The sequence below is a fragment of the Stegodyphus dumicola genome, chromosome 4, assembly GCF_044657685.1.
Source record: "Stegodyphus dumicola isolate Sdum_Otavi_A_Nest chromosome 4, ASM4465768v1".
In the NCBI taxonomy this organism is placed as follows: Eukaryota; Metazoa; Arthropoda; class Arachnida; order Araneae; family Eresidae; genus Stegodyphus; species Stegodyphus dumicola.
Window position 1 is genome coordinate 197,040,961 of NC_140771.1, and position 12,272 is coordinate 197,053,232.

The 12,272-nt window shown below is 33.1% G+C and overlaps 1 protein-coding gene across 6 annotated transcripts in view; it reads left to right on the forward strand.

Annotated features, from left to right (window-relative positions):
• Positions 1–12,272, forward strand: part of LOC118190303 (nucleoside diphosphate kinase 5-like) — a 599,363-nt gene that overhangs the window by 367,959 nt on the left and 219,132 nt on the right. For 3 of the 6 annotated variants that reach the window (XR_015040849.1, XR_015040851.1, XR_015040852.1), the window contains one exon: positions 1,421–4,437. The exons of the other annotated variants lie outside the window; for them this stretch is intronic. The gene's annotated coding sequence lies outside the window, so the exon portion shown is untranslated. Of the gene's footprint in view, positions 1–1,420; positions 4,438–12,272 lie in introns of those variants that run through there. 6 annotated transcript variants of the gene reach the window in all.

The window sequence follows — 12,272 nt, forward strand, 5'->3', positions numbered from 1 at the left end:
TTACGGTATGGTAATCACGTGACGATGAGAGCGTCGACGTGAGAAAGTGTCGCACGCTGGCGGTTTGTTCTATAGCCGGTGCATTGACATTGCATTATCGGCCGAAAAAGATTGGCAGTAGTACTACTACAATACAATCATGTATAGCTGCAAGTATTCTAGAATTCGAGACAATAGGGGTGTGTGTGGGGGGGAAGAGTATTTTATTTTTCCGTTTTCTGGCCTTCTAGCACTTAAATCAATAAAAAATTAATTATAGATTTATCTGTTTTATTAAATTAAAGCTTCAGGTTTTATTTATAAGAAAGATTTTTTTAAATTTTTTTATTGAAAGTTGAATTTCTTTTATTAAAAAAATTATTTTTATTTATAGTGTTCAAATTTCCAGTTTAAATTGTATCTTGTATAAATAAATATATTTTCTTACAATGATCAAAAATCAAGCCGGAATTTTCATCTATATAAAACCAAATTTCGTAAGCCGATATTGAAAGAAGCTGAAAATAATTTCGATTAATCAAGAATTCTAGTAACGAGATTTCGCAAATTTTCGCTAAAATACAAGATGTAATGTACTTATGTATATAAAGTTTAATGCTGCGAGGCTTAGTGATGAAAATAATTTTGATGTTAAAAAATGTTAATAATCTAGTGTTAATAAAAAGTTAATAAAATTCAAATCAAGAATCTCACATTTAAACTGGATACCTGTTTTGTATGTTAGAAATATGAAACGAAAAATTATCGCGATGACAAATAGAGATCTGATGAAGAATTATACCTATGAGCTCGCTTGAAAGTGAAAAATCAAAGTCAGTAAAATTTTGTATTTGATAATATCTTTATCATTTGATAATATATTTCTCTGATGAAGAATTATACCTATGAGCTCGCTTGAAAGTTAAAAATCAAAGTCAGTAAAATTTTGTATTTGATAATATCTTTAGTTTCAGCAGCAGAAATTTTTATGAAAATGTGAATCATCGAAAATTCTGGTCAAAACTAAAGCTCAAATTTCTAAAATTAATTTAAAATACAAATTTCATAAAGAATGGTGTAGAAAACTGGTAGTGAAAATTATTTCACATTTAATTTTGTATAGAAGTTGTTCAAGCTCTTACTTCCGTTAGTCGAGAAATAAATAAATGTAAGGAAGATAATTTTTCGCGTCATAAACAAAAATTCTTCTTAAATTGAACGTATTCATCCTAACCTTTCGTAAGTTTCGTCTCTAAAAAGTATTCAATTCGAAATTCTGTTATAATATCGCATACTTATCTGATGCATGTACACTGAAATTAATTCAAGAGCACGTACTATTTATTTATTTAACCTTTTTTGTTCGCAATTTGTTTTTACATAATAATTTTCACTTTTTAATCAGTGCTTTGAAATTTGCCATCATTACATTTTTACTCAGGTGAAGGGGTCGCAAGCAGATAAAAGCTTAAAGAAGCTGTGAAATAAGATAAGCTGAGGTTCATATGTGGCTATTCAAGATCTCTTGTTTCTTCTTCATCCCCGAATCCGAAGTGGGCACGACGTATGCAGTGCGGCCGCCACAGCGACGTTCTGACGCGGGAAGGTGAATGGCCATAGAGCGTATACTTCACGTTTATCCCCTCCCGCAGTCTGCTGTGCAACTCACGAAACGAAAGTCCAATGTCAAGGTCAAGGCAAGGGGAACAAAGGCCTCCGAATGAGTCTCCTGATTGGTGTTCGGAGAAATACGTGGGCAGTAATAATAATAAAAAAATACGCAAAAAAAAAGATCGAACTTTTTTTTTTTTGGCATCATCTCCTCCCTCCCATCGTTCTTTCTCAATCTTCGTCCCGAGTTCCATCCTCCCCTTTACCCATTTTATCTGAAAGTGCGTGGGGGAGGAGGGAAGAGAATCGTTCTGCGCACCATTAAATTTCAGGTAGATGATGGTTTAACCTACTGCTGATATTTAGACATCTTATTGCGTTTACTTTACCTATATCTCTTATACTTTACCTCTACCTATATCTGCCCCCCCCCTCCTGTTTGTATATTTAAGTGTTCAGTTCTTTACCTATTTTTTTATGGTGAAATGCGGTTAGTAGAGAACGCATAAATCGTTTTGCCAATTAATATTGCTTAATTTAGTTTGTTTATAAAAAATCGAATGCTAGACTGAATTATTGTTCGTTGGTCAATTTCAATTTTTTTTAATTAATTTTTTTTAATATGTGTCAGTGTTTACTTTTTTTCCATTTAATTCATGCCGTTTGAACGGGCTAAATTTAATGTAATTCAATGAACGGTCAGCAACAAAGTGTAGTGGTAATGTTATAAACGTAAATGTATTGCTGTGTATTCAATAAAGTGTACCCTTTATTTGTTAAGAGGTTAAGTTAGGTTATTTAATTACGGCAAAGCCTCTAGGGCTATCTGCCTAAGGGGAGGGATGCCTTCGTGGAGGACTTTCTAAGGGAAACTGGCATGTACACACGTTACACATGGGGAAAACCACGAAAACACCCATGCAGCCAGCCCGTTCGCGGGATTCGAACCTCGGACCGAACTACCAATGTTCAGCGACTTTACCGCTCTGCCGCTGGTGGGCTCTATTTGTTAAGAGGAAACAATTGCTACAAAATTCTACCAGTCAAGTACACTTAAAGGAATTCGACGCGAATGCTTAAAATTGTGCTTTATTATACACTAATAATTAACTAAAGCTGTTATCTTTAAGCTATTATAACAGAGAACATTATCAACCGTTTATTAGTTTAATAAGAATTCCCTGCCTTTATCTTACACGGATTTCTTTTAAAGCATGGTTTTCTTCATCAATCCCCCTCTCATTTTTCTCTAGAATATGCATCAGTGGTTTCAATTTCAAATTGCATGCAGGCACAATGCTCGATCTTAAAACAGCTGATGGGGACAGAAATTTTTTTTAACAAAATTAGAAACATTTTTAACAAAGCAAAAATAAGTAAAATAAAATAAATTTAAAATTTTACATACTGAGTATTTATCGAAACATACATAAACAACAATAATAATAATATAAAGGAAAAAAAAAATCAGATTTATATTTATCGCTAGTTAGTCTGAAGCCTAAATTAATAACACAAAGGAAAAAAAATCAGATTTATATTTATTTTCTGGCTGAAGTCTAATTTGGTGCCTGCAAGAAATATCTCTTTGTTCTACTTAAGAATTCAAACGCATTTACAGCCAAGTATTAAATTTTAGATGTATTTATTTCAGAAAATTACAGTTTGTTGAATTAACTATTAAATAACTTAATCTTAACCAGAAATTTTAAAATACCGTAGCGCCATTAGCTGTCAACTACCAAACTAAATTTACTGACTATGGAAATTATCCCTCGTCACCCTAGTCACGTGATCTGACGTACAAGTCGTTGTAAAACAAGTGTTGCGATGTCTCGCTTTGAAATCGTTGAGTTTGTTAATCAAAAATTCGTTGCAGTTTTGCCAAATTTGAAATACACAATAAAATATTTTAAAACAGCATATCTTAAGAATTTCCGAATTACAGTCTCACGTGCTGGGGATAAAATGTTTTTTTTTTTTTTTTTTTTCCCATACAGTGCTCGCTTGGAAATCATTCAGTTTGTTAATCAAAAATTCGTTAAAGTTTTACAAAATATGAAATATGCTATAAAACATATTCGAAATTCAAAATTAGTTTTCGGGTGTCTGTATTAGAGAAATTATTCAAAATTTGATGGCTCTAAGTACCGCTGTTTTTTCACAATGCGAAAAAGATGCACACATTCATGCAAATTCTTCATTATTTAATTTCTTTAAATATAATAAATACATGGCGATAATATTTGGTGGCAACAAATATTATCGCCATGATGTAGCTTTGTATCCATAAACAATTAATTATCAGCTTATTTATAAAGTTTTGTAATCAATGGGATCTTGATTATGCCGATCTATTAATGGTACATGTTCGGCTATCGACTCCCAATCGATCCCTCGATCATCATTGACATCCTTTGAAACTTCATCTACCCCAGGGGGAGTCAATGCCGATGCCGTTGATCCCTTGATCAGCAAGTCAGCAATCCCATCATCATTAACATCCTTTAAAATTTCATCGAACCTTAGGGGATCAATGCCGATCTCTTTGGAAACCCTAGTTTTTAGCATATTATTTCTTTGGTAATAATAGTTTCCAGGCGATTGAAATTTCTTCACGTTGTAAATTTTATGTCTTAATTACATAGCTGCCTGTTGTCTTGGTTTCCCATGGAAGCTTTCGGTTTGTAATTTTTAGCTTTTATTAAGGAAAGAGTTTTTGAACAGTTAGTGGAATTTATTGAATTAACGAAACTCAAATTGTGCAAAAATTATTTCTCCACCCCTAGTAACATCCAGCGTAATTTTTCATATTAAATTTTTCATGAACTGAATTTGAATTGTCTTAATTTGTTGTAGCTATTTGTAGAACTTTATATAAACGTTTAACCAATGTTTATCCAATAAGTATTTGTATTTAATTTGGTTTTACACTGATATATGGTACACTATTAAATTTAGCTATACAGTTGTATGTATTAGTTATTTATTTTTATTTTCATCATGTTTAAAAGTACTTTGATAAATTAAGGCTTTCCTTCCCTATTTGTTATTTTCTCAGCATAAAAGGTGTAAGAAAATTTCAAAATAAAATTAGCTAAAGAACATAAATTTTATAGTATCTAATTAAATGTTAGCATATTTTGTGTCAGGATCATATTATAAAAGTAATTGACTAACCTCATTTATGCATTATGAAGCGAATTGTCGGTTTGGAGTGGTTTTGGAACCGTATCGCAGCGCAATAACCTCTCGAAAATTGTCGGTTTTTCGTACTCTAAGCCTTGTAGCAATGCCATTATGTTTTATGGGACTAATCAGTATCATTTTTTTTATCGCATGAAAAAAAAAATAGGCCTTTTTAATTAAATTGACTATTTTGAGTAGGAAAATGACCTAAAAATACTCGTAACACGTAATGCGAGTGGAGTGAATTGGATTCTGGCAAAAGCGACGAAATATTCTAATTCTGTTGACATACATTTCTAACTACATAATTCCATTTATGATCTGTGATATCTGGTCAAATCATACTTTTATTTAGGCCGTAAAGTAATACAGAATATAATAAAATAATGCGACTGAGAAGCTCTTTTTTTAACTCCAATGCTGATTAAAAATCTCTATATTATTAAACGATCAAGCTTCGTTTAATGTACTCACGAACAGAAATGTTAGCCTCCGTTAAGCCACAGAATTGCTAATGTACAAGTTCTAACCCTGAACTACAGCATACAAATGTACCCGCATTTGCATATTTTTCATTTTTAGAATGTCTTTCAATAAAACAGTATTGAAAATATTCTAAGAAAGAGAAACATTTATTTTTCTTTACTGGATATCACAATGTCTAAATAGAAACCAGTTGTCACCCATCACATTAAGTTCCCATCCTCTCTGATATCTCTGCTTCATCTGAATACCTAGATGGAATCGTTTCACTTGTTCGTCGTTTAAGCGTTTTAAGGAGGGGGGGGGGAAGGTCTGTCTGGGAATACAAGTGAATTTTCAGAGACATTCCGCAGCTTAAAGTTTGCGGCTATCCAGAAATCTTTGATAAAGTGTGTAATGTTTACAAGTGTTTAGTAATGTTTTACTTTGCTACCATCCAAAAACCCATTCAGCCCTTCATTGAAGGCCTTTAACGTCGTTTAAATTCTTTTGGAAGTTTTATATATCTTAGACACTCCAATTTAGGATGTTAACTTTTGCGTCATTAAGCTTAACAAACTATCATCTAAACTATGCAAAACTTTACTGCCTTCTTCGTATTATCTTTAAAAACATTTTCACGTGTATAGATGGTAGCAATACCTTATACAATTCGCTAGTGGCACATATCTAGATGTTGCCTTGATATAAAACATTCCGTTAATAGCCAGTCTTTTGATTTTTTTAAAAATTATTATTATTCCAATGGTAACATTTTATAGGTATTTACCACCACTACTAATGCCGAAAGCGGTGGTCTCTTCACTATCGAGGCACCTAATGGTTGGGTCACCGTTGCTTCCTATGAAGTGACGGAAAATTACATCCATGCCAACTCCGGAATTCGAACCCGGGCCCTTCGGTATGGTAGTCAGAGTCACTAACCACTTTCCGATCTGGGCGGCGTCTTCTGCAGTGTAGTAAGTGGAGAAAGGAACATAAATGTATAATGTCTCTGTAGAGTTCCAGTAGCAGGATGATGATCACAGTAGTAATCATCATAAATGTTCCATCCATATTTGTTACAATAGATCAGATCTGGAGAAATAGAATGTACATTTGTTGTGTTTCTTGTGGTACATTTGTGTTGAAAAAAATACTTGCTTGCATTATTTCTCTCCTATCCACCGCTGATTGAATAGTTCGCATGATATTGTGCTTTAAGCCATTGTGTCCAGCCGGTGGGAAGTTATAAGTTATTTACTGCCTAGCCAACCACAGCCCACAGGCAGAGTTAGCAGACAGGACAGTCAGGCAGGGTTGGCAGGCATAGTGCAACGATCCGCAACCCAGGATGTGTTCGCAAGAAATTTTTGAATAAGGTTCAGTGCTTTAAAATATTTCTTTCTCAAGTTTAGTACATGGGAAAGGAAGGTAAGGTTTTAAAGTAAAATCCCACCTAAAAATTTCACTTCATATTCGGTAAGAATCAATGAAACTTCAAGATACAGCTCAGGGTCAGGTTAAGATTTCATTTGCTGCAGAAGCGTACACAGTCGGTCTTCTGACATAAGCGGGCTCATACACCTTAAACCCCTTATGATCTTCGAATATGTGACTGTTGCAAGATTTGAGATATTTTATTTATTTTAAAAGCAATTACTTCCAACTTTTTACAGCTGACTACATAATATAGCTGCTTTGGGAACTAGTAACCAGAAAGTTTGTGTTGCCACAAATATTTTTGTAATTTAATCCGCTTTGTGACAAAATGTTTCGTTACGTTTCCACCTTGCGTGCATGATATTTTAAAAGTGGCTATTGCTACATACTTGAAATTTAATGGAATTCTTTATATGGGCACAATTTTCTAACTGAACCAAAAAATTTGATGAATATTTTAATATTAAAAAATTTTATCCACGAAAACATTACAGATTTTTTAAATAAAATACATTTTATAAACTCAACTCCAAATAAAATAAAAATTAAACGTGAAATTCTTAGGATTTTTGGTTTACAGTAGTTTCCAAATGTTATAAAAGATATGTATTAAATATGGAATTAAATTACGCAACAGAGTGTTTTAAACCATACCCCTTATTAACCCATTTCTTTTGTGTCTTCTGCAACCGCTGTTTCAGACCTTCAGACTCCCATAAGTGTTACACACGAACATGTGTGTCTGTTATAACTGTTAAATGTTTATTTTCTTTGTATTATATCAAGCTATGTTCACACCAAATTTTATTAAAAATCTGTCTAGCAGTTCTGGAGATCGTAGATTAAATATGAAAATTCTCTTAGTTTATTTCAACAGTGTAGATAAGTTTTCGCGGCATGACATATTTGGATAGCGAAAACACCGGGGTTAGGGATGTAAGGTCTTACAGGGCAGTGGGGATACCACAAAAGAGGAAAACCTCAAGGGTGGAGAAAACGGAAAAAGAATAGATAAGGAGATTTGAAAGAAAAAGAGGAAAGATCACTAGTGCTCCAGTATGTTATCACTAGTGCTCCAGTATGGTATCACTAGTGCTCCAGTATGTTATCACTAGTGCTCCAGTATGGTATCACTAGTGCTCCAGTATGGTATAGACGGACTGGCACTAGTGCTCCAGTCCGTCTTATCAAGAGGGTGATCCCTTGTAGGGCTAGGGTACCTCGGGATTGCCATACCGGTACTCATAGAGAGTGAGCAAATGAGGGCCTGACTGCATGAGACTGAATACTATTGAGAATACTAGTTCCCATCCGTAGAGGTAACTATTCCCGACAGGGTATCCTCGCGTGAGATTTTCCCAACTTTGTTATATGATGTATAAAATAGGATGGGAATTAGAAAATAGTTGTGCTGTGATACTGACTTCGCACTCAGACTTTATGCTAACTTCTACGTGATCAGTCACTAAATAAATAATTTTTTGGTACATTTTTGTATTTTCATCTGAATTACTCATTTTAACCTGGAATTATTCATTTTATATGCAACTGTACTCTGTTCATTCTTACTCATGTTAATTTTTTCCCCATATTATTGCAAGTTTGATTACCAAGGCAAGGCCTCAGTATCTCTTTTGTGCTTCGTCATTGTGTTATATTATCAATGCGTTTGCGTACGTCAGGCTTCCCATATTTAGGGTTATTTGAAGGTGCTAGCAATGGTGCTAAATATTTAGTGGTTGAAACTAGAATAGTTTAAGTATCCAAATAACCAATCAGTTTTTTTTCATTTCTTTCGAGTGTCTTCCGCGTCATCTATCAATACATCCTCAAATAATTTTCTCTATGTTCTTATACTGTTTCAGAATACTTACTGTGCAAATTAGCATTTAATTACGATGAATTTCCTTTATATACATATAAATGCACTTTTTGTTTCGAATCACTTTTCAGATTTTTGCCACCAAATGTTATCGCAATGCATTACTTTAAAAAAATAATAAAAAATATGTAGTATATAGTACGAGTATTCATTACATATATATAGTACGTATATATGTAATGAATTCTCCTCGCATAATTCAAAAACGACGGCAGCTAGAGCCCTTCAATTTTTAATGCACGTACTCCTCCACCGAACATTGGCAATTTGAAGCCCGAATTTTGAATTTCGAATTTATTTTTGATTTATTATATATTTTTTACAAATTTACAAATTAACAAATATATTTGTTTAACAAACTCAGAAGTTTAAAAGCGAGAAATAGCCACACTGTTCGAAATAAAATATTTTTATCTCCAGTGCGCGAGACTATCGTCCATTCGGCAAAATGTATGCTATTTATCTTTCAATTTTAATCCAAATTTTCGGCTAGAAAGCAGTGTCATTCAGTGAAACGTATGATGCTTAATTTTCAAGTTTAATCTTTATGTTACTGAATAACAAACGAAGCAATAAACGCAGTTTTAAAAAAATATTTTGTCTTTTTTTAATCTGATTCATTTAAATAAAAATGCATTTAAATCAGGAGATGTTTTTACACATGAAAAGGTAGAAGTTACTTATCATGTGTAAGTTTTTGGTTTTCGCGGCTTTTTTTAGAAATGTTCCCAAACTATCAATACTTATAGCAGTTTATGAACGTGTTTATGAACGTGTGAAAAGACAACATAATTGAACAAATTAAAATACAAATTTTATTTTTAAACAAAGTGAAAAAAAAACAAAGCACTTTCATTCGTATTCAAATTTCTCTGTAATTTTTATGCGCTATTCTTCTCCCGAAGTGCAATCTGTTTTCGCTTAAAAAAGTCAGAATTGCGGAGATTGGCTTCGCGCAAACTTCTGGAACAGCGGCTGTATAGGAAACACATTTCTCTGTTCCCTTTAGAATATTTTCAGAAAAATTCTGTATTCCTGCTGAAATTTGCAGAAATTTTGTCACAGCTTCTTCCATTGTGGCAAATTTCACAAGGTCATATTTTAAAACTAAGTCAAAAATATCACGATTTGTTTTAAAAAAAAAAAAATCGGAACTTGGAACACAACAAAAAAAAAACGCATACGAAACGGCAGCGTTGACTGAACTATTGCTATGAGCATGGTTGCCGGAAGAATGGCTCTGAGCAAGGTTGTCAGCGTTTGCCACATTCTGAAAATTTGGTGACTTCTATTAAGGTGGTTGCTTAAATATGTAAGTATTGAACTGCCGAAGTTATTGAAGTACCAATTTATTTTGTATAGTTAGGCATTTGATCTCAGTTTAATTTTTAGTTAATTTAATATTATATTTGGTGTGATATACGACAAAATTAAATATATTTTATGGTTATCTTTTTGGGGATATACAGTGGGTGGGGGTATAGAACCATGTAACATTGTTAGTTTGAACCTGGCTTGGTTCACAGCGACTGAGCAATAGAAGGGAACTTGCAATTTTCCTCCGCAAGTTTTCTGTGAAAGCTTCTCTTTTGTGGCTGATAGCTGTGCCCTGGAATTCTTTTTCATAATTAAATAGCGTAGCTTTTTCATCACAGAATAAAATTGCAAGTTCTGTATTGGGAAATCATTTGCTATTATTAGTTAATGGAAAACAATAATAAATCATTAATCAAAAACTGTAGTTTTTTTATTGATATTTAGTTGAATTTAATGTATAATTCATACTAAATTTTAGTAGTGAGGTACTAAGGACTAATTCATTTTGTTCGGTTTTAGATTTCAAAATTTTAATGCTTGGTGTAATGTAGATTGGAATATATAGTCATTGGTCTATAGAGACCAATGAAAAAGGTATTATATCAAATGCTTGTATCGAGTGGGAGGTAGGTTTATGGAAAATCGGCTGTTACAAAAATGATTTTGCAAAAATAGTGTCTTAATTTCTACCAATGTGTTTAACAAATTGCAAGCTTTTCTTTTCCTTTCTCTATTCCTAATAATAGCTTGCAGTTATCTAGGTGTATTGGCTGATTATTTGAACATGTGCAAAGCACACGATGGCTATCTGTCTAAGGAAAGAAATGACTTTATGGAGGACTTCCTAAGGGAAATTGCTTTGCATTTACGTTATACATGGGAAAAACCAGCCATGCAGTCTGTCCGTTACCCTGAGTTCAAGCCCAGGAAGAAATACCTGTATTGAATAGGCTTCCTCTTATCTAGGAGTTTTCGAAGTTTTTCAAAATAAAATGTAGAATTACAGAGAACATTTTTAACTCTAGTTATGGAAGTTTCCGCAAATGAAAAACCAACATTTATTATGGTCTCCATAAGCGCAAAAATTCCACTAATGAAATACTCATTATGCTTTAATAAGAGAAGTTCCTACCGTATGTGCGAAATGTTAGAGAACATATTTAATGACATTTCGGTGCATAATTTTTGGTACGAATAAACCTTTCCTAAAAGTTCGCAAAATTTAAGGAGGTGCTGTAGCATAATAGCAGCTGGCATTCAGTGAAGTGCCATTAGCTCCTAAGTTTTTAATTCATCTCCAAGAAACAATCATGAATTTCTGCGAAGGGTGTTGAGACATTTAATTTAGTAAAATATGGTGACTATTTTACTAGTTTTTGTCGTACGGGGACCGTAAGAAAAGTTAGAGTTTGTACTTTCGGATCCTCATTCTCCATGTCGAAACTGTCTTTATAATATTCACAAATTCATTTTGAGAAACCGTGTGATTGGAAGTACGTGTTTAAATTCAATACATAAGATATAGGCATTTTTTGAACACCCTGTGTGTTGAAGCGTATGGCTAATATTATTATTATTATTATTATTATTATTTTATTTATTTATTTTTTTTACAGAATAAGATAATGATAAAATTAGTAAAAATCAGAAAACAATTGAAATCTAAACAGAATTAAGAAGCAAAAGGGGATGAGTGTAGTGATAGAAACGTTTAGTTTTCGGTGTTCTTTTCTTTTAGAAGAATTGCTCATCCGCAGTAAATCGCTTCCACCATGTAGCTGTGCTTTGCCTGAAATCGCACTGTTCGTTGATAGTGCATACAGAAGTAAGTATTTTTTTTTGGGGGGGGGGGAGAGTTAGAAAGAAGAATAAAAGTTGAACTCTTTCCTCCGCTTTAACCTTCCACTGCTGTTTTTATTTTTGTGATCTTTCCATTACGCAAATGCGAATTTTTCTGCCAATTCTCAAATTTGTTGTTAAAAAAAATTTTTCCCTAATAGTTGCAGATTGAACTTTAAAAATTCTTATATGTCTCGTCGGCATTTCATGCATAACTCATCGGGTAATGTAGGCGTTAGAGTAGGCGAAGGAAATGGTGTAATAAAAATTGTCTGGGCAGTCTACTCTTCTGTCTTATGCGTAGAATCTTTTACAGGTTGTAACTTCTTAAATAACAAAACTTTGAGATTGACCTTTTTGAACCACAGAAATGTTGAAGAACAAAAGATCAGTTCCTTCTTGTGTAACCCGTTTGTATACGCCTTATACATAAGCTTGGTAGTTTGCTGTGCACACATATTGATATGATATCAAATGTAGAACATAGCTTAAAAGAAGGAATTCATTTGTTATTATTTCTAAACAATATTTTATTATTTCATGTACAGAA